Consider the following 18,478-nt stretch of genomic DNA (forward strand, 5'->3'; position numbering starts at 1 on the left):
TTATTAAAACACTGCATTTTAGGCAACCCATTAGGAGCAAAACTACAGCATCATTTCAATGGATTCAGAAAAACTATTCTGACATTCAACACCACTCATGATTTTTTAAACTGAAAAAAAACCTTTTTACTAGAACTAGAAGAAAACCACCTTAATGTGATCAAGGGAAATAAACGTATCTTTCCAAAATTCTACAGGAAACATAATACACAATGGTGACACATTAGAAGCACTGCCTTTTAATCAGTTGAAAACCAGCCTGGCCAACATGGCGAAACCCCGTCTCTATTAAAAATACAAAAATTAACCAGGCATGGTGGCACGTGCCTGTAATCCCAGATACTAGGGGGGCTGAGGCAGGAGGATCGCTTGAACCTGGGAGGTGGAGGTTGTGGTGAGCCAAGTTCTTGCCACTGCACTCCAGCCCAGACAACAGAGCGAGACTCTGTCTCAAAAACAACAAAAAAAGAGTAAGACACAGATGCCCATTATCATCACTTTTATTCAACTGTAATAAAACTTCAAGATAGCACAGTAAGATGAAAAAAAGAAACAAAATACATAATGAGTAAAAAGGGGGGAAAAATTGCCATATTTTCTGACATGATCATCACTTTAGGATACCCAAGAGGATCTATAGGCACTTTATTAGGTTTAGTAAGATAATTTAGAAACTTTGGTGACTATATACGTAAAAATTAGGTTCCTGATTTTCATTTAGTATGTCTACTTTCCCTAATATTCATCATTATTCCTTTCCTTTTCATTTGTCTTCTTCAGTTGGGCTAACTCTTCATTAAGAGTCACAAAATTAGAATTACACAATGTATTAAATGCTAACGTTTGACAAGAGTGGAAATAACATTTCTTTCTCCCTTCTCAGAAGATCTGTTGTATTTTCATCGCTTTCTACTCCTATACCAAATTGCTTCTGTAATTACAATAAACTTTTAGTTGCCATTTTGGCCAGATCATGGGGGGTTGAGAAGCAGGGGGATTCTAAAATATATCCAATATATCCTGTTTCTTTCCTAAATCAGCATAAACCAGTCACAAATCATTATTCTTAGCAAACCAGCCCAATTTACTTAAGAGTATCACTTTGTAGCTGCCAAAAGTGAGAGTACTTTGCCAACTCCCCACCCAGCTCTGCAGCCTCCAGTGGTATTCCTACACTTATTCCTTACCACTTATTTAACCAGTATTTTGCTTCCTAGATCTCAGAATCATCTGGAAATCTGTAATGTTTTATGACATGCTTCCAGAAGATTCCCATGTTTATGTACACCATTCCATTCAAAAGGGCCTAATTACCATACTTTTCATTTCCTATCCCTAATTGCTTCCAATCCAAGGTGGATTTTTGAAATTATCATTTACTTATTTCACATTTTATGAACGTTTTCAAAGTCTAGCTAAATACTAGTATTAGCTGCTTACTTAACTGGTCAAAAACTATCCTCACTTTCTGTAATGGGACATCCGTTTTTAACATTATCTTAAGAGTACAAACTCCTTGTTATACAACTCCTGCCCTTGTAGAATTAAGAAAAATGTTCTCTGAATGGTTCAAATGTGATGAATGTCCTTCCCCAAGCCTTTATACTCCTTGATTACACTGTAGCCCTAATAACCAGGACCTCTTTCCTTGAATTTTCTTCCTCGCGTTTCTATAATTTTTCTTTCTAACCACCGACCTGACCTGTCAGCTTCTGACTCTTTTCCTAATGTCACCACTTTATTAACACATAGGGGTTCTCCAAGCTCTATCTTTGGCTACTTGCTTTCTCACCTTATCTTTTTGGGGGGGTTGGGGAAGAGGTTTCATAGTCCCATTCAAATTTCATGCCTTCAACTATCATCCTCTGAGGAAGTTTCCTGAGTTTTTATCTATAGTTCTGGCCTGGATCCCAAGACCCCTACCACGGCTGGCAAAGACACAACACCCAAGAGAGAGGTTGCCAGTTGCCTATACACAGCCTAAAAGGACTTCTCAACACAGCCTTGGATAGTCAGTATACTATCAGAGGAAACTAGGACCGAAGAAGAAACCCACTCACCACTTCCAATCTTTCCCTAAATGTCTCCACCTGACATTCCATACCAGCACCTTATACTCAGTATCTCAAACAAACAACTCATTACCTTTCTCCAAAACCTTTACTCTACATATGTCATCTTGTGGGGAAATCTTGTGAGTCTTCAGTAATTCTCTCTTCTGTACATTCAGATTCAAGCTGTTGCCGTTTTTATCAAATAACATTACAGTATCTCTCAAATTTGTCTTTCATTTTCCAATATCATATCCAAATATAAGCATTTAATATCTCTTGACTAAGCTGCTAAAACTGCTAGCTTCCTAACTAGTCATCTCATCTGGCATCTCTTCCCACTTTTTCTTTTTGAGGCAGAGAGTCTCATTCTGTGGCCCAGGCTGGAGAGCAGTGGCGTGATTATGGTTCACTGCAGCCTCAACCTCCCAGGCTCAGGTGATCCTCTCACCTCAGACTCCAAGTAGCTGGGACTACAGGCATGCTCCACCATGCATGACTAATTTTTCTGTATGCATTGTAGAAACAGGGTTTCACCATGTTGACCAGGCTAGTCTCAAACTCCTGGCCTCAAGCAATCTGCCCACCTCACCCTCTCAAAGTGCTGGGATTACAGGCATGAGCCACTGTGCCCAGCCTCTTCCCACTTTTTCAATCTCATTAAGTGCTGCAAAAGTAATCTGATCTCTTACTAATAAGCACTGAGCGACCACCCAAATTCCTTATTCTTGCAATCAGTATCTTTAACAAGATAGTTTAAGGTTACTTCTAATCTTACTGGTATGTCTCTATGTAAAGATGGCTATAATTGGTAGAATATATACAGACACATAAATCATGATGTTTCTTCTAGCAGAAAAGTCTCTCCTTTAAACTAGAGAAAATTGGGCCAGACATGGAGGCTCACACCTGTAATCGCAGCACTTTGGGAGGCTGAGGCAAGTGGATCACCTGAGGTTACAAGTTCGAGACCAGCCTGGACAAAATGGTGAAACCCCATGTCTACTAAAAGTACAAAAATTAGCCGGGCGAGGTGGTGGGTGCATGTAATCCCAGCTATTTAGGAGGCTGAGGCAGGAGAATCGCTTGAACCTGGGAGGCAGAGGTTGCAGTGAGCCGAGACCATGCCATTGCACTCCAGCCTGGGCAACAAGAGCAAAGCTCCATCTCAATCAATCAGTCAATAAAACTAGAGAAAACTGGAGGGCATGGTGAGTGAAGTTCAACAGAATTTGATAATGAAGTGAATAAAGATGATGAATGAAAAAAGAAAAATCAAAAATGAAATCTTAAATTTCTAGCTTATGCAGTGGGTTATATGATGATACTAAAAAAGGGAGGTGTCTGGGGAGGGATTAGAACTTATATTGTAAAGTGACTTTGACATCTCAAAGTGAAAATGGATAGCAGATGGGCAGACATAAATCCTGATCTCAGAAGACAAGTGTTGACTAGAGATGTCACTCTTAGAATAAATGTAATACAGATGATACTTTAAGCCTCAAATGTGTTTAAAGATCTAGAACAAATAGAGTTTAAAAGAAGAAAGAATGGAATTTTAAAAGAAGAGGCCTAAAACATGCCGATGTTAGAAGTCAAGCAGAGAAGGAAGAACTAATGGAGAAGACTAAGAAGAAATAACCTGAAGAATGTGATGTTTACAGAAGCCAAGAAGGAAAAGTATACTTAGATGAAGGCATGATCAGCAATGCTGAATGATATTAAGAGGAAAAGCAAGATGAAGATGGGGGGAAAAAAGATCCATTAGAATTAGCAACTTGGAAGTCTCAATAGCGACTTTAGTTGGTACCTGTTTGGACAACTGAGAAACCAGAGTGGAGTGCTATCCTATAAGGAATAACAATGGGAGATGAGAAAACGAAGATGAAAAGGTAGCAAAGTAGAGATAAGTCCTTCAAAAAAGCTGCCTGTAAAAAGAAAGTGAAATATTATGGAGGATTCTATGTTATAATGCCTATAAAATGCTAAGAACAACGCATTATCTCAAGTAGTTCTATCTTTTCTACCATTGATTGTTCTCACTAAACATTATTCATCCACACTAACTTCAGGAACAATGCAAGGATGCCCAATACTACTCTATTCTGAATATATTTGTTGATGAAATTAGGCTAGAGAACACTGAAAATATTAAGAAATAAGAATTGAAAAGAAGGCAGGGCACAGTGGCTCACCCCTAATCCTAGCACACTGGGAGGCCAAGCGAGTAGACTGCTTGAGCCCAGTAGTTGGAGACCAGCCTGGGTAACATGGTGAAACGCCTTATCTACGAAAAATAAAAAAAATTAGCTGGGTGTGGTGGTGTGTGCCTGTAGTCCCAGCTACTTGGAAGGCTGAGATGGGAGAATCACTTGAGCCCAAGGGGTCTAGGCTACAGTATGCCATGATTGTGCCACTGTACTACAGCCTGGGTGACAGACTGAGACACTGTCTCAAAAAAAAAAAAAAAAAAAGAATTGAAAAGAAGAAATAAAACGAGTAGAGGCTAGGCGCAGTGGCTCACACCTGTAACCCCAGCATTTTGGAGGCCGAGGCAGGTGGGTCACTGGAGGTCAGGAGTTCGAGACCAGCCTGGCCAACATAGAGAAACCCCATCTCTACTAAAAAAATACAAAAATTAGTCAGGCGTGGTGGCATGTGCCTGTAATCCCAGCTACTCGGGAGGCTGAGGCAGGAGAATACCTTGAACCTGGGAGGTGGAGGTAGCAGTGAGCCAAGATCGCAGCATTTCACTCAAGCCTGGGTGTTAAGAGTGACACTCTATCTCAAAAAAAAAAAAAAAACTAGTAGAGAAAATAATTATACATAGAAGAACTAGAAAAGAAGAAATAAAACTATTTTCAGATGACCTGAGGGAATACCTGGGAAATCCTAGAAAACTGAAAATAAAACTCAAGAAACAAAAGAATTCAGTAAGGTAGCAGGATACAAAATGAACACGAAAAAAAAGTCACACTTCTATATGCAAGTAACAATTAGAATACGTAAGGGATGACAAAGCCCCAGTTTTTTTCTTCTTTTTTTTTTTTTATTATACTTTAAGTTCTGGGTACATGTGCACAATGTGCAAGTTTGTTACATAGGCATACATGTGCCATGTTGGTTTGCTGCACCCATCAACAAGTCATTTACATTACATATTTCTCCTAATGATATCCATCCCCCAACCCTCACCCCACAACAGACCCTGGTGCGTGATGTTCCCCTTCCTGTGTCCAAGTGTTCTCATTGTTCAATTCCCACCTATGAGTGAGAACATGCAGTGTTTGGTTTTCTGTCCTTGTGATAGTTTCTTGAGAATGATGGTTTCCAGCTTCATCCATGTCCCAGCAAAGGACATGAACTCATCATTGTTTATGGCTGCATAGTATTCCATGGTGTATATGGGCCACATTTTCTTAATCCAATCTATCATTGATGGACATTTGGGTTGGTTCCAAGTCTTTGCTATTGTGAACAGTGCCGCAATAAACATACGTGTCTATGTTTCTTTATCGTAGCATGATTTACAATCCTTTGCGTATATACCCAGTAATGGGATTGCTGGGTCAAATGGTATTTCTAGTTTTAGATCCTTAAGGAATTGCCACACTGCCTTCCACAATGGTTGAACTAATTTATACTCCCATCAACAGTGTAAAAGTGTTCCTATTTCTCCACATCCTCTCCAGCATCTGTTGTTTCCTGACTTTTAAATGATCGCCATTCTAACTGGCATGAGATGGTATCTCACTGTGGTTTTGACTTGCATTTCTCTGATGACCAGTGATGATGAGTATTTTTTCATGTTTCTGTTGGCTGCATAAATGTTTTCTTTTCAGAAGTGTCTGTTCATATCCTTTGCCCACTTTTTGATGGGGTTGTTTGGTTTTCTCTTGTAAATTTGTTTAAGTTCTTTGTAGATTCTGGATATTAGCTCTTTGTCAGATGGGTGGAATGCAAAAATTTTCTCCCATTCTGTAGGTTGCCTGTTCACTCTGATGGTAGTTTCTTTTGCCATGCAGAAACTCTTTAGTTTAATTAGATCCCATTTGTCAATTCTGGCTTTTGTTGCCATTGCTTTTGGTGTTTCAGTCATGAAGTCCTTGACCATACCTATGTCCTGAATGGTATTCCCTAGGTTTTTTTCTAGAGTTTTTATGGTTTTCGGTCTAACATTCAATTGTTTAATCAATCTTCAATTAACTTTTGTGTGAGGGGTAAGGAAGGGATCCAGTTTCAGCTTTACATATATGGCTAGTCAGATTTCTCAGCACCATTTATTAAATAAAGAATCCTATCCCCATTTCTTGTTTTTGTCAGGTTTGTCAAAGATCAGATGGTTGTAGATAAGTAGTGTTATTTCTGAGGCCTCTGTTATGTTCCATTGATCTATGTCTCTGTTGTGGTACCAGTACCATGCTGTTTTGGTTACTGTAGCCTTGTAGTATAGTTTGAAGTCAGGTGTCGTGATGCCTCCAGCTTTGTTCTTTTGGCTTAGGATTGACTTGGCGATGTGGGCTCTTTTTTGGTTCCATATGAACTTTAAAGTAGTTTCTGCCAATTCTGTGAAGAAAGTCATTGGTAGTTTGATGGGGATGGTACTGAATCTATAAATTACCTTGGGCAGTATGACCATTTTCATAATATTGATTCCTCTTATCCATGAGCATAGAATGTTCCTCCATTCGTTTCTGTCCTCTTTTATTTCGTTGAGCAGTGGTTTGTAGTTCTCCTTGAAGAGGTCCTTCACATCCCTTGTAAGTTGGATTCCTAGGTATTTTATTCCCTTGGTAGCAATTGTGAATGGGAGTTCACTCATGATTTGGCTCTCTGTTTGTCTGTTAGTGGTGTATAGGAATGCCTGTGACTTTTGCACATTGATTTTGTATCCTGAGACTTTGCTGAAGTTGCTTATCAGCTTAAGGAGGTTTTGGGCCGAGATGATGGGGTATTCTAAATATACAATCATGTCATCTGCAAACAGGGACAATTTGACTTCCTCTTTTCCTAACTGAATACCCTTTATTTCTTTCTCTTGCCTGATTGTCCTGGCCAGAATTTCCAACACTATGTTGAATAGGAGTGGTGAGAGATGGCATCCTTGTCTTCTGCCGGTTTTCAAAGGGAATGCTTCCAGTTTTTGCCCATTCAATATGATATTGGCTGTGAGTCTGTCACAAATACCTCTTATTATTTTGAGATACGTTCCATCAATACCTAGTTTATTGAGAGTTTTTAGCATGAAGGGCTACTGAATTCTGTTTAAGGCTTTTTCTCCATCTATTGAGATGATCATGTGGTTTTTGTTGTTAGTTCTGTTTATGTGATGAATTACTTTTATTGACTTGTGTATGTTGAACCAGCCTTGCATCCCAGGGATGAAGCTGACCCGATAGTGGTGGATAAACTTTTTGATATGCTGCTGGATTCGGTTTGCCAGTATTTTACTGAGGATTTTTGCATCAATGATCATCAGGGATATTGGTCTAAAATTCTATTTTTTTTTTGCTATGTCTCTGCCAGGCATTGGTAACAGAATGATGCCGGCCTCGTAAAATGAGTTAGGGAGGATTCCCTCTTTTCTATTGATTGGAATACTTGCAGAAGGAATGGTACCAGCTCCTCTTTGTGCCTCTGGTAGAATTCAGCTGTGAATCCGTCTGGTCCTGGACTTTTTTTTGGTGGTAGTCTATTAATTATTGCCTCAATTTCAGAACCTGTTATTGTTCTATTCAGAGATTCAACTTCTTCCTCATTTGGTCTTAGGAGGCTGTATGTGTCCAGGAATTTATCCATTTCTTCTAGATTTTCTAGTTGCTTTGCGTAGAGGTATTTATAGTATTCTCTGATGGTAGTTTGTATTTCTTGGGATCAGTGATAATATCCCCTTTATCACTTTTGACTGTGTCTATTTGATTCTTCTCGCTTTTCTTCTTTATTAGTCTTGGTAGCAGTCTATCAATTTTGTTGATCTTTTCAAAAAACCATCTCCTGGATTCATTGAATTTTTTGAAGTGTTTTTTGTGTCTCTATCTCCTTCAGTTCTTCTCTGATCTTAGTTATTTCTTGCCTTCCGGTAGCTTTTGAATTTGTTTGCTCTTGCTTCTCTAGTTCTTTTAATTGTGATGTCAGCGTGTCGATTTCAGATCTTTCCTGCTTTCTCTTGTGGGCATTTAGAGCTATAAATTTCCCTCTACACACTGCTTTAAATGTGTCCCAGAGATTCTGGTACGTTGTGTCTTTGTTCTCATTGGTTTCAAAGAACATCTTTATTTCTGCCTTCATTTCATTATGTACCCAGTAGTCATTTAGGAGCAAACTGTTCAGTTTCCATGTAGTTGTGCGGTTTTGAGTGAGTTTCTTAATCCTGAGTTCTAATTTGATTGCACTGTGGTCTGAGAGACAGTTTGTTGTGATTTACGTTCTTTTACATTTGCTGAGGAGTGCTTTACTTCCAATTATGTGGTCAATTTTAGAATAAGTGCAATGTGGCACTTAGAAGAATATATATTTTGTTGAGTTGGGGTGGAGACTTCTGTAGATGTCTATTAGGTCCAATTGGTGCAGAGTTGAGTTCTAGTCCTGGATATCTTTGTTAACCTTCTGTCTCGTTGATCTAATATTGACAGTGGAATGTTAAAGTCTCCCATTATGATTGTGTGGGTGTCTAAGTCTCTGTAGGTCTCTAAGGACTTGCTTTTTGAAACTGGGTGCTCCTGTATTGGGTGCATATATATTTAGGATAGTTAGCTCTTCTTGTTGAATTGATCCCTTTACCATTATGTAATGGCCTTCTTTGTCTCTTTGGATCTTTATTGGTTTATAGTCTGTTTTATCAGAGACTAGGATTGCAACCCCTGCCTTTTTTTGCCTTCCATTTGCTTGGTAGGTCTTCCTCCATCCCTTTATTTTTAGCCTATGTGTGTCTCTGCATGTGAGAGGGGTCTCCTGAATACAGTCCAGTGATGGGTTCTTGACTCTTTATCCAATTTGCCAGTCTGTGTCTTTTAATTGGGGCATTTAGCCCATTTACATTTAAGGTTAATATTGTTATGTGTGAATTTGATCCTGTCATTATGATGTTCACTGGTTATTTTGCCCATTAATTGATGCAGTTTCTTCACAGCATCGATGGTTTTTACAATTTGGCAGGTTTTTGCAGTGGCTTGTACCGCTGTTTCTTTCCATGTTTACTACTTCCTTCAGGAGCTCTTGTAAGGCAGGCCTGGTGGTGACAAAATCTCTCAGCACTTAGTTGTGAAGGATTTTATTTCTCCTTCACTTATGAAGCTTAGTTTGGCTGGATATGAAATTCTGGGTTGAAAATTCTTTAAGAATGTTGAATATTGGCTCCCGCTCTCTTCTGGCTTGTAGGGTTTCTGCCTAGAGATCTGCTGTTAGTCTGATAGGCTTCCCTTTGTGGGTAACTTGACGTTTCTGTCTGACTGCCCTTAACATTTTTTCCTTCATTTCAACCTTGATGAATCTGACAATTATGCGTCTTGGGGTTGCTCTTCTTGAGAATTTTTCCAAGGAGTATCTTTGTGGTGTTCTCTGTATTTCCTGAATTTGATTGTTGGCCTGCCTTGCTAGGTTGGGGAAGTTCTCCTGGATAACATCCTGAAGACTGTTTTACAACTTGGGTCCATTCTCCACGTCAGCTTCAGGAACACCAATCAAACGTAGATTTGGTCTTTGCACACAGTCCCATATTTCTTGGGGGCTTCATTTGCTTCTTTTTACTCTTTTTTTCTCTAAACTTGTCTTTTTGCTTTATTTCACTAATTTGATCTTTAATCACTGATACCCTTTCTTCCACTTGATCAAATCGGCTACCGAAGCTTGTGCATGCATCACGAAGTTCTCGTGCCATGGTTTTCAGCTCTATCAGGTCATTTAAGGTCTTCTCTATGCTGTTTATTCTAGTTAGCCATTCGTCTAACCTTTTTTCAAGGTTTTTAGCTTCCTTGCGATGTGTTAGAACATGCTCCTTTAGCTCAAAGAAGTTTGTCATTACTGACCTTCTGAAGCCTACTTCTGTCAACTCATCAAAGTCTTCCTCCGTACAGCTTTATTCTGTTGCTGGCAAAGAGCTGTGATGTTTTGGAGGAGAACAGGCGCTCCAGTTTTTAGAACTTTCAGCTTTTCTGCTCTGGTTTCTCCCCATCTTTGTGGTTTTATCTACCTTTTGGTCTTTGATGTTGGTGACCTGCAGATGGGGTTTTGGTGTAGATGTCCTTTTTGTTGGTGTTGATGCTATTCCTCTCTGTTTGTTAGTTTTCCTTCTAACAGTCAGGTCCCTTAGCTGCAGGTCTGTTGGAGTTTGCTGGAGGTCCACTCCAGACCCTGTTTGCCTGCGTATCACCAGCAGAGGCTGCAGAACAGCAAATATTGCTGCCTGATCCTTCCTCTGGAAGCTTCATCCCAGAGGGGCACCCACCTGTATGAGGTGTCTGTCGGCCCATACTGGGAGATGTCTCCCAGTTAGGCTACACGGGGGTCAGGGACCCACTTGAGTAGGCAGTCTGTCCATTCTCAGAGCTTAAACGTTGTGCTGGGAGAACCACTGCTCTCTTCAGAGCTGTCAGACAGGGACGTTTAAGTCTGCAGCAGTTTCTGCTGCCTTTTCTTCAGCTATGCCCTCCCCACAGAGGTGGAGTCTATACAGGCAGTAGACCTTGCTGAGCTGCAGTGGGCTCCACCCAGTTCAAGCTTCCCGGCTGCTTTGTTTTCCTACTTAAGCCTCAGCAATGGTGGACGCCCCTCCCCCAGCCAGGCTGCAGCCTCGTTAGATCTCAGACTGCTGTGCAGTGCTAGCAGTGACCAAGGCTCCATGGGCGTGGGACCTGCTGAGCCAGGAATGGGAGAGAATCTCCTGGTCTGCTGATTGCTAAGGCCATGGGAAAAGCACAGTATTTGGGTGGGAGTGTCCCGTTTTTCCAGGTATAGTCTGTCACGGCTTCCCTTGGCTAAGAAAGGGAAATCCTCGACCCCTTGCACTTTCCAGTTGAGGCGATGCCCCGCCTTGCTTCAGCTCACCCTCCATGGGCTGCACCCACTGTCCAACCAGTCCCAATGAGATGAACCAGGTACCTCAGTTGGAAATGCAGATATCACCCATCTTCTGCATTGATCACACTGGGAGCTGCAGACCAGAGCTGTTCCTATTCGCCATCTTGGAACGGAACTTTTTTCAGAAAGCCCCTTTTTAATAGTAATTTTAAAAAGTAAAATATTTAGGAATAAACAGAAATGTTCAAAACCTACATAAAGAAAAATAAACATTCTTAAAACATAGAAAAATAGGACTGTACAACTGAAAAGAAATACCCTGTCCTTGGTTAGAACATCTCAACATTAATAGGTCACAAACTTACAAATCATAAAGCTTTTTATGGAGTTAGACAAGTTGATACTGAAGTTCAATGGAAAAAGTTCAAGAAAAACTGGGAAACACTGAAAATAAATAGATATGAGGGGACTATCTCATTAACACATACTACAGGCATTAAAACGTACTATAAAGCTGCTATAATGAAAACAGTGTAGGACTGCTACATTGAACAGGCAGAACAGTGCAAATGAACAGAAAATCCAGAAATAAATTCCATTACAGATAGAAATCTAGTATCTGTAAAGGCGATATAACAAATCATTAGCACAGTTATAGTCATTTTAAACAATAGACGAGAAAAAAAGATAAAATTCAACGTTTCTCACATCATACATAAAAATAAACTGCAAATAGATCAGAGATCTAATCGTAAGAAAACTACAAGTACTTTTTAAAAGTGCAGGGAGCAGGAGAGAGGGATTCCTCCTATAAACTAAGCATTCATAAAAGAAAAGGCTTTCTCAATAGAACTGAAGTACAGACATAAAATTTTGCAGGACAAAAATACATCAGAAGCAACATCAAAAAACAGGTAACGAACTGGATGGAAACATTTGCAACATATATCACAGGATAAATGCCTAATATCCCTACAAAGAACTCCTAAAACTGAGGGGGGAAAGCCCAAATATCCTATGGAAAGTGGCTCTTAAACATATGAAAAGACATTCAACTCTGCACATAAAAGATGAATGCAAATTAAATGTACCCAAAATTCCATTTCTCACCTATCACTTGGCAAAAATGGAAGTTTCACCATGCACTCTGTTTGCAAGGCTGTAGGGAAGCAGGCACTCTCATAGACTGCAGCAGGGAAGGCAAAATGTTACAGCCCCCATGCAGGGAACTGGGCAATATTCTAATAAAACTATGTAAGTATTTGCCCTTTGAACCTTTTCGTTGTTGTTGTTGTTAGCAACAAAGTCTCACTCTGTCACCCAGATTGGAGTATAATAGCTCACTGCAGCCTTGAACTCCTGGGCTCTGGGGATCCTCTCAAGTAGCTGGGATTACAGGGGCAAGCCACTGCACCGGGCTTAGTATTTGCCCCTTCAACCAGCAATCCCATTTCTAGGAATTTGCCGTGAAGATACACCTGTAAAACTATGAAAGTAAGTATCATTGCAGCATATTTGTAATTGTAAAATAGTGGAAACTACTTAAATGCGCAAGCATAAGAGATTGGTTGAATAAACTACGGCACACACAAAGTAGTAAGCACCTGCAAAAACGAATGAGGAAAATCTCTACAAACTTAAATGAGGTAATTTCCAAGAGATACTGATACATGAAAAAAGTGAACTGCAAAAGAACATATACGCTACTTTTTAGGTAAAAACAAGAAAAATAAGAAAACATAAATATCTCTGCGTTATCTTTATAAAAATGAGTAAAGCCCAGAAAACAATACAATTGGTTTCCTACAAAGTATGGGGTGGAATGGGGAGGAAGGAGTGACAATTTTCTGAGTATACCTTTTTGTACAGTTTTATTTTTTGGAAAGGTAAATAATTTCCTATATATTCAAAAAATTAAATCGACAAGGATGTAAAGAAAGGGGGCACAAAAGCTGAACAAAAACTAATACAAGTGAACTATATTTCAAATTAATATCATAACCACACTCAAGGAATAATAAAGAAAGAACTAAGTAATTATGAGAACTGTATTTGGTTACATACCCACAGGAATGAGTACGAAAAGGAGGGAGAACTTAAAACAAATTTCAAACTTTTTTTGGTATGTTTGTTTCTTATATGATTAACCAATCTTGAAACTGTTTTAGATCTATTATTTAGTTGAATAAAAAAGTAAATGTGTTGATACTGCTGGAAGCCAAGGTTCTCACTGTGAAAGACGGACATATAAATATGAGAAGCAAGCAAGAAAGAAACCTGCGTGGACGGATTAGAATTAGAGAAACTGGTGTATCTCTAAATAAAAAAAAAAATGCAGATGTATGTGTCCATGTATGTTTTTCAATATGCATTTGTGTATATATGTATAAATGTAGATGCATATGTATACATAAAGCTTATATATTTCCTACCTCTGTCCTCTAAAAGGGCCTAAAAGCCAAGACCCAGTAGCAATCAACACACTAGTGCCAAGATCTTGTTCGCTAATATTATTCCCCACTAAAAACAGTCAGAGCTCCTCAGAGAAATGGCTGCTTCCAAAGCTGGGGCAGAACAGGTAAAAGATAATCCTGCAACAACTTCTTTTGTCAGAAATTAAGGAAGCACTGAAATATGTGATGGAGGACTGTCATGCACTTCAACTAACCAAACCTGGGCAATTTGAGTAGCAAAAGCTCAATGACTTCTAAAGCTGTTTGGTCTTCCCAATCTTACCTTTTGAAATTCTGTCCCATAACTGTCCTTTCCTCTGTTTCCCCTAACCAGAGACATCTATCACTACACTTGTATACGTCTCTAGCACTCCATGATATAGTATTCTGGCCAACTTTTTTTTTTTTTTTAAACAAATCCACAAGGAAAATTCTATGTTCTGGATTCTAGCTCTTGTACATTTATCAGAATGTACTATGCTCACTCCAATAAGCAACTAGAGGGCATACTGTATATTTTTCACTATTGTTTGCCCAAGGCCAAGTACAAAGCCTATTCTTTATTCGCAATTTGGTAAACATTTATTCAACTGAAATGTTTAATTTATTCCATTGCTCATGGTTTTCCTCTTCCCAGCAAACACTAAGAACAGTCAATTTTCTCCCTTTCATTCATCCATCAAATCTGATTGGGATAAGTTCTATGCTCACTTTCTAATTAAGCAGTCACCAACCTTTTTGGCACCAAGGACTGGCTTTGTGAAAGACAGTTTTTCCATGAATGGGGAGGGAGCTGGGGAGAGATGGTTTCGAAATCAAACTGTTACACCTCAGATCATCAGGCATTAGATTCTCATAAGGAATGAGCAACATGGATCCCTCGCATACACAATTCATAACAGGGTTTGCACACCCATGAGAATCTAATGCTGCTGCTGATCCTACTCACCATTCACCTCTTGCTGTGTGGCCCCATTCCTAACAGGCCATGGACCAGTCCCAGGCCATGACCAGGGGTTTGGGGACCCCTGTTCTAAATGACTTCTCAGTTACTCCAATCCTCAAAAATGTCTGCATGTTTAGCCCCTTCAGTACACAAGAGTCTTATCAGTACCATTTATGTTAGCAATATTAGAAAGTATGTTTTATGTGGCATAACATCACAATTTCAGAAGTTGTCCATATCTCTTATTTTGAGTAAGATAAATCAATGTGGGAAGAAGTCAGTTTGTGCACATGTTAAAGGAAAAAAATTAAGATTTTTTTTTTTCTCAAAATAAAAAAGGATGCTATAGTCAAGTAAATTTGGGAAATACTGAACTGAACTAAGTTACACCAGGTTCTCAGGTCTTTTAATACATCAACATATAATGGGATTCTCTCATGGGAAACAAAGTATTCAGTGCTTTCCGGATTTATATGACCATGGGATCTTTACACTCCAAGCATCTCCTGGAAAAAATATACCATAGAACACACTTTGGAAATGTTTACTACACTATGACTGGCAGAAAACATCTTAAGTATCTGTGAACATAAGAAGATACTGCCATGGCCAAAAGAAAACACCTGGTTAATACTACCAAGGTGACATGAAGCTTTCTACATAATATACAAAGTAGCTACTGATTCAAATTGCAATTGCTTAAAGACCAAAAGCCTATGAGCTCTAAATTAACTATCTGTCTACTCCTGGGCCCCCACTAAAACTCTGGTGTGAGTTTCCACTTCCTCTCCCAATTCTTGAACTACGGATAACCAACTCCACTATGAGCACCCCACAATTAAAACACACATACACACAGAGAAAATGAGAGGTCTGAATTATGGCAGTGCTTCTCAGAGTTTAATCTTCATATGAATGACCTAGAAATTTTGATGAAACACAGATTCTGATTTAGTAGGTATGGGGTTAGGCCTGAGATTCTGCATATCTAGGAAGCTCTCAGGTAACACCAATACTGTCTATGTACAGACCATAGTTTGGATAGTAAGTGTATAATGCGTATCAGGACAAAATGTTGAGGCCTCTAACTCATATCCAATGGCTATGTCTTTCAAACTACTTTCCAAAGATTAATTCTTCCATCGGAAAACAATTAACTTTCATTAACACAGCAACTGTACACAAAAACTGAAGATACACTTAAATCCCTATTATCTGCTGATGATTATGTTTTACTAGAAATGGCAGTTTCCTGTAGAGAGCCATAAAAGTACAATTATCTAAAATCATTTTTAGTCTAAATCTTTGTTCTACCTGTCTTTCCAAAAACCCATACCAACACAGAAACACAGTGACTTTCATGGCAGCCAGGAACTGTCTCCAATTTTACTGACTTACAAGGCTGCAATTGTAGGCCCTGCCCCCAACCAAAAAAGACATGTATAAAGCCAGCATCTTTCTCAATGATTTACTGAAAGCAGCAGCTCATTTTAATAAAACCATCCCAAAACATAAAATTGATTAAACCAACTGCTGTGTTGGGCATACACAACAGCTCATCAAAATCATTCAAGAATTTTATTCTTACAGATTTTCTTTCAGGCTTTGAGAATTTTTCTCCCATTCCAAACTTTTATCTTGATACTGATATCACTGAAATAAAGAAAAAAAAAGGATCTTTAAATCTATGAAACAGTTTTTAAATACAAAGTAGATCAATTCAAGAAAATATTTTAATAAATTGATTCATATACAACTTAATGTACATACTAAAGCTAATAACCACTTTTCTAGAATGTATTTTGTGTAACAAAATTAAGGGTTTATACTTCTTATACCTCTTATGATGTCAAACACTGTGTGGCTTTTCCTAGGCACAGCACTGTCATTTAGCAAAGTATTACAAAATTACACAAGACATATTACCCTCATTCCTTAACAAGGAAAACTGTAAAATTAGATACTAATTCTCTTTATGTTTCTTGATATTAAACACTGAGATTTTATTTCACTAAAACACAAAGATGCTTATTTCTTTGCATGTTACATGATGCCTTTATTTGACTTTTTATAATTAAGTAATTTTAGAGTATTTTTGTCACAACGAAAGACAAAGATAAGCCAACTGTTTAGATTCCTCTCCTTTATGTTGTGTCTTTGATCACTAACAATGCTGCATGAACAGCCAACAGAAGGCTGACATTTCATAAAATATGCAGTGATAAAAACTAATACTGTAGCATCTGGGAGTGATATATAAAATGCAGAAATACACCTAATAACTATGATCTTAAATTACAAGTTACTAAAAGCTAAATAAAAGGCATACCTAAGAACAAAAAAATAGCAAGATTACAAAAGGCTTTCTTCTATTTCTAAAAACAAAGTTTTTAAAATAATTTAAGTCTATTAGACTTTTCCTACTACTCTACAACTTAAAAACCCATTACTTTCTAAGAACAGGGTATCTGTACTATATACACCTCTCAACAACTGAAGAACATGTTACAAAACCACCAATGAAAGACCCTGTTCAAAATGCAGAGAAGTTTTTCTTCTCAGATACTTAAAAATGTTAAAACTGCTAATGAAGTAAAACAACACATAACTTTTATGACAAGATGCCAGAGAGAACGTCTAAAATAAAATTTAAAGTCCATAATAATCTAAACAAATATACTCTTAATAGCAGTATTAATACATCCTTTCACAATCTAAGCCTTAAAGTCCTTGGTAAACCACCGGAAGCAAGTAAAATGTGCTCAAATATGTTTAAGTAATTTTACCTTTACTACTAAACATTTGTTTTTTAATAGTAAGAAGCAGGGAAGACACACAACAAAGACAATCCGAGAGCAAACATTTGAATTTATCTTCATAGCATTTGGTTTAATATTCCACCTATATCCATCAAAATCACAGTCCAGCAGAAGTGTCTTATTTTTTTTTTAATATGTGTGCTAAAGGTAAATGAAAAAACAAAGGCCATATTCAGCACTTCAAGAACTCTGAATTACACTTTGACTAAAGAAAATATACATGTAAGTATGTAGGGGGCAAGTGTCATTGTGCTTATAATTCGCATCTGAATTCAGGGATTTTACTACTTAGGGCATACCCACTGCCTGTTATTCTTACCATGGTTTTTTATGTCACTTAATGGAGATAAATATTCTCTTCCCTTCTCATATTTACATCAACGATACTTAATTTTTTTAACGCTGTTAAAATAGGTTAAACACCCATCTCAACATCACTCTTCATCTCCAACTGGACAAAGAATGGCATTACAAGACTGAGAATACAAAAGGCATATTTACATTCATAATGTTCCTAACTATAACATTTATGTAAATTGTTTTTATATTTGCAAATACAATAATTTTTAGTTTCACTGTATATTTTGCCATTTTTTCAACATTAACTTTCTTCTTTTTTTTTTTTTCTTTTTTTTTTTGAGCAGAGTCTCGCTCTGTCGCCCAGGCTGCAGTGCAGTGGCGCAATCTCAGCTCACTGCAAGCTCCGCCTCCCGGGTTCACGCCGTTCTCCTGCCTCAGCCTCCCAAGCAGCTGGGACTACAGGCGCCCATTACTACGCCCGGCTAATTTTTTGTATTTTTAGTAGAGACGGGGTTTCACCGTGTTAGCCAGGATGGTCTCGATCTCCTGACCTCGTGATCCACCCACCTCGGCCTCCCAAAGTGCTGGGATTACAGGCGTGAGCCACTGCGCCCAGCCTCAACATTAACTTTCTATGGTTATTACAACCTCAAAAAATCATGCCTATGAAGTACATGACACTGTTCAAGCCACTAGATAAAAACACCTGAAGCAAAAAAATAACATATCTAAGCATAACATATCTACTTTTAATCTAATCTTATTCTCCTACAGAAGACAGCTTTAGTATATTAACTAAAAATTCCTAATTGAGTTTAGAAAATCTTCCTTTTGGAATTATTTTCATTATCTTTTAACTATTTCACATGAGTTTACGTATCACATAAATGACAT

The 18,478-nt window shown here is 38.3% G+C and overlaps 1 protein-coding gene across 35 annotated transcripts in view; it reads right to left on the bottom strand.

The window, feature by feature from the left end:
* The window catches only part of TBC1D5 (TBC1 domain family member 5), a 598,207-nt gene that overhangs the window by 460,727 nt on the left and 119,002 nt on the right, over positions 1-18,478 (bottom strand). For 23 of the 35 annotated variants that reach the window (XM_063611375.1, XM_063611384.1, XM_063611393.1 and 20 more), the window contains one exon: positions 16,054-16,118. The exons of the other annotated variants lie outside the window; for them this stretch is intronic. The gene's annotated coding sequence lies outside the window, so the exon portion shown is untranslated. The remainder of the gene's footprint in view (positions 1-16,053; positions 16,119-18,478) is intronic. 35 annotated transcript variants of the gene reach the window in all.

The sequence above is a fragment of the Symphalangus syndactylus genome, chromosome 10 (assembly GCF_028878055.3).
Source record: "Symphalangus syndactylus isolate Jambi chromosome 10, NHGRI_mSymSyn1-v2.1_pri, whole genome shotgun sequence".
NCBI classification, from domain to species: Eukaryota; Metazoa; Chordata; class Mammalia; order Primates; family Hylobatidae; genus Symphalangus; species Symphalangus syndactylus.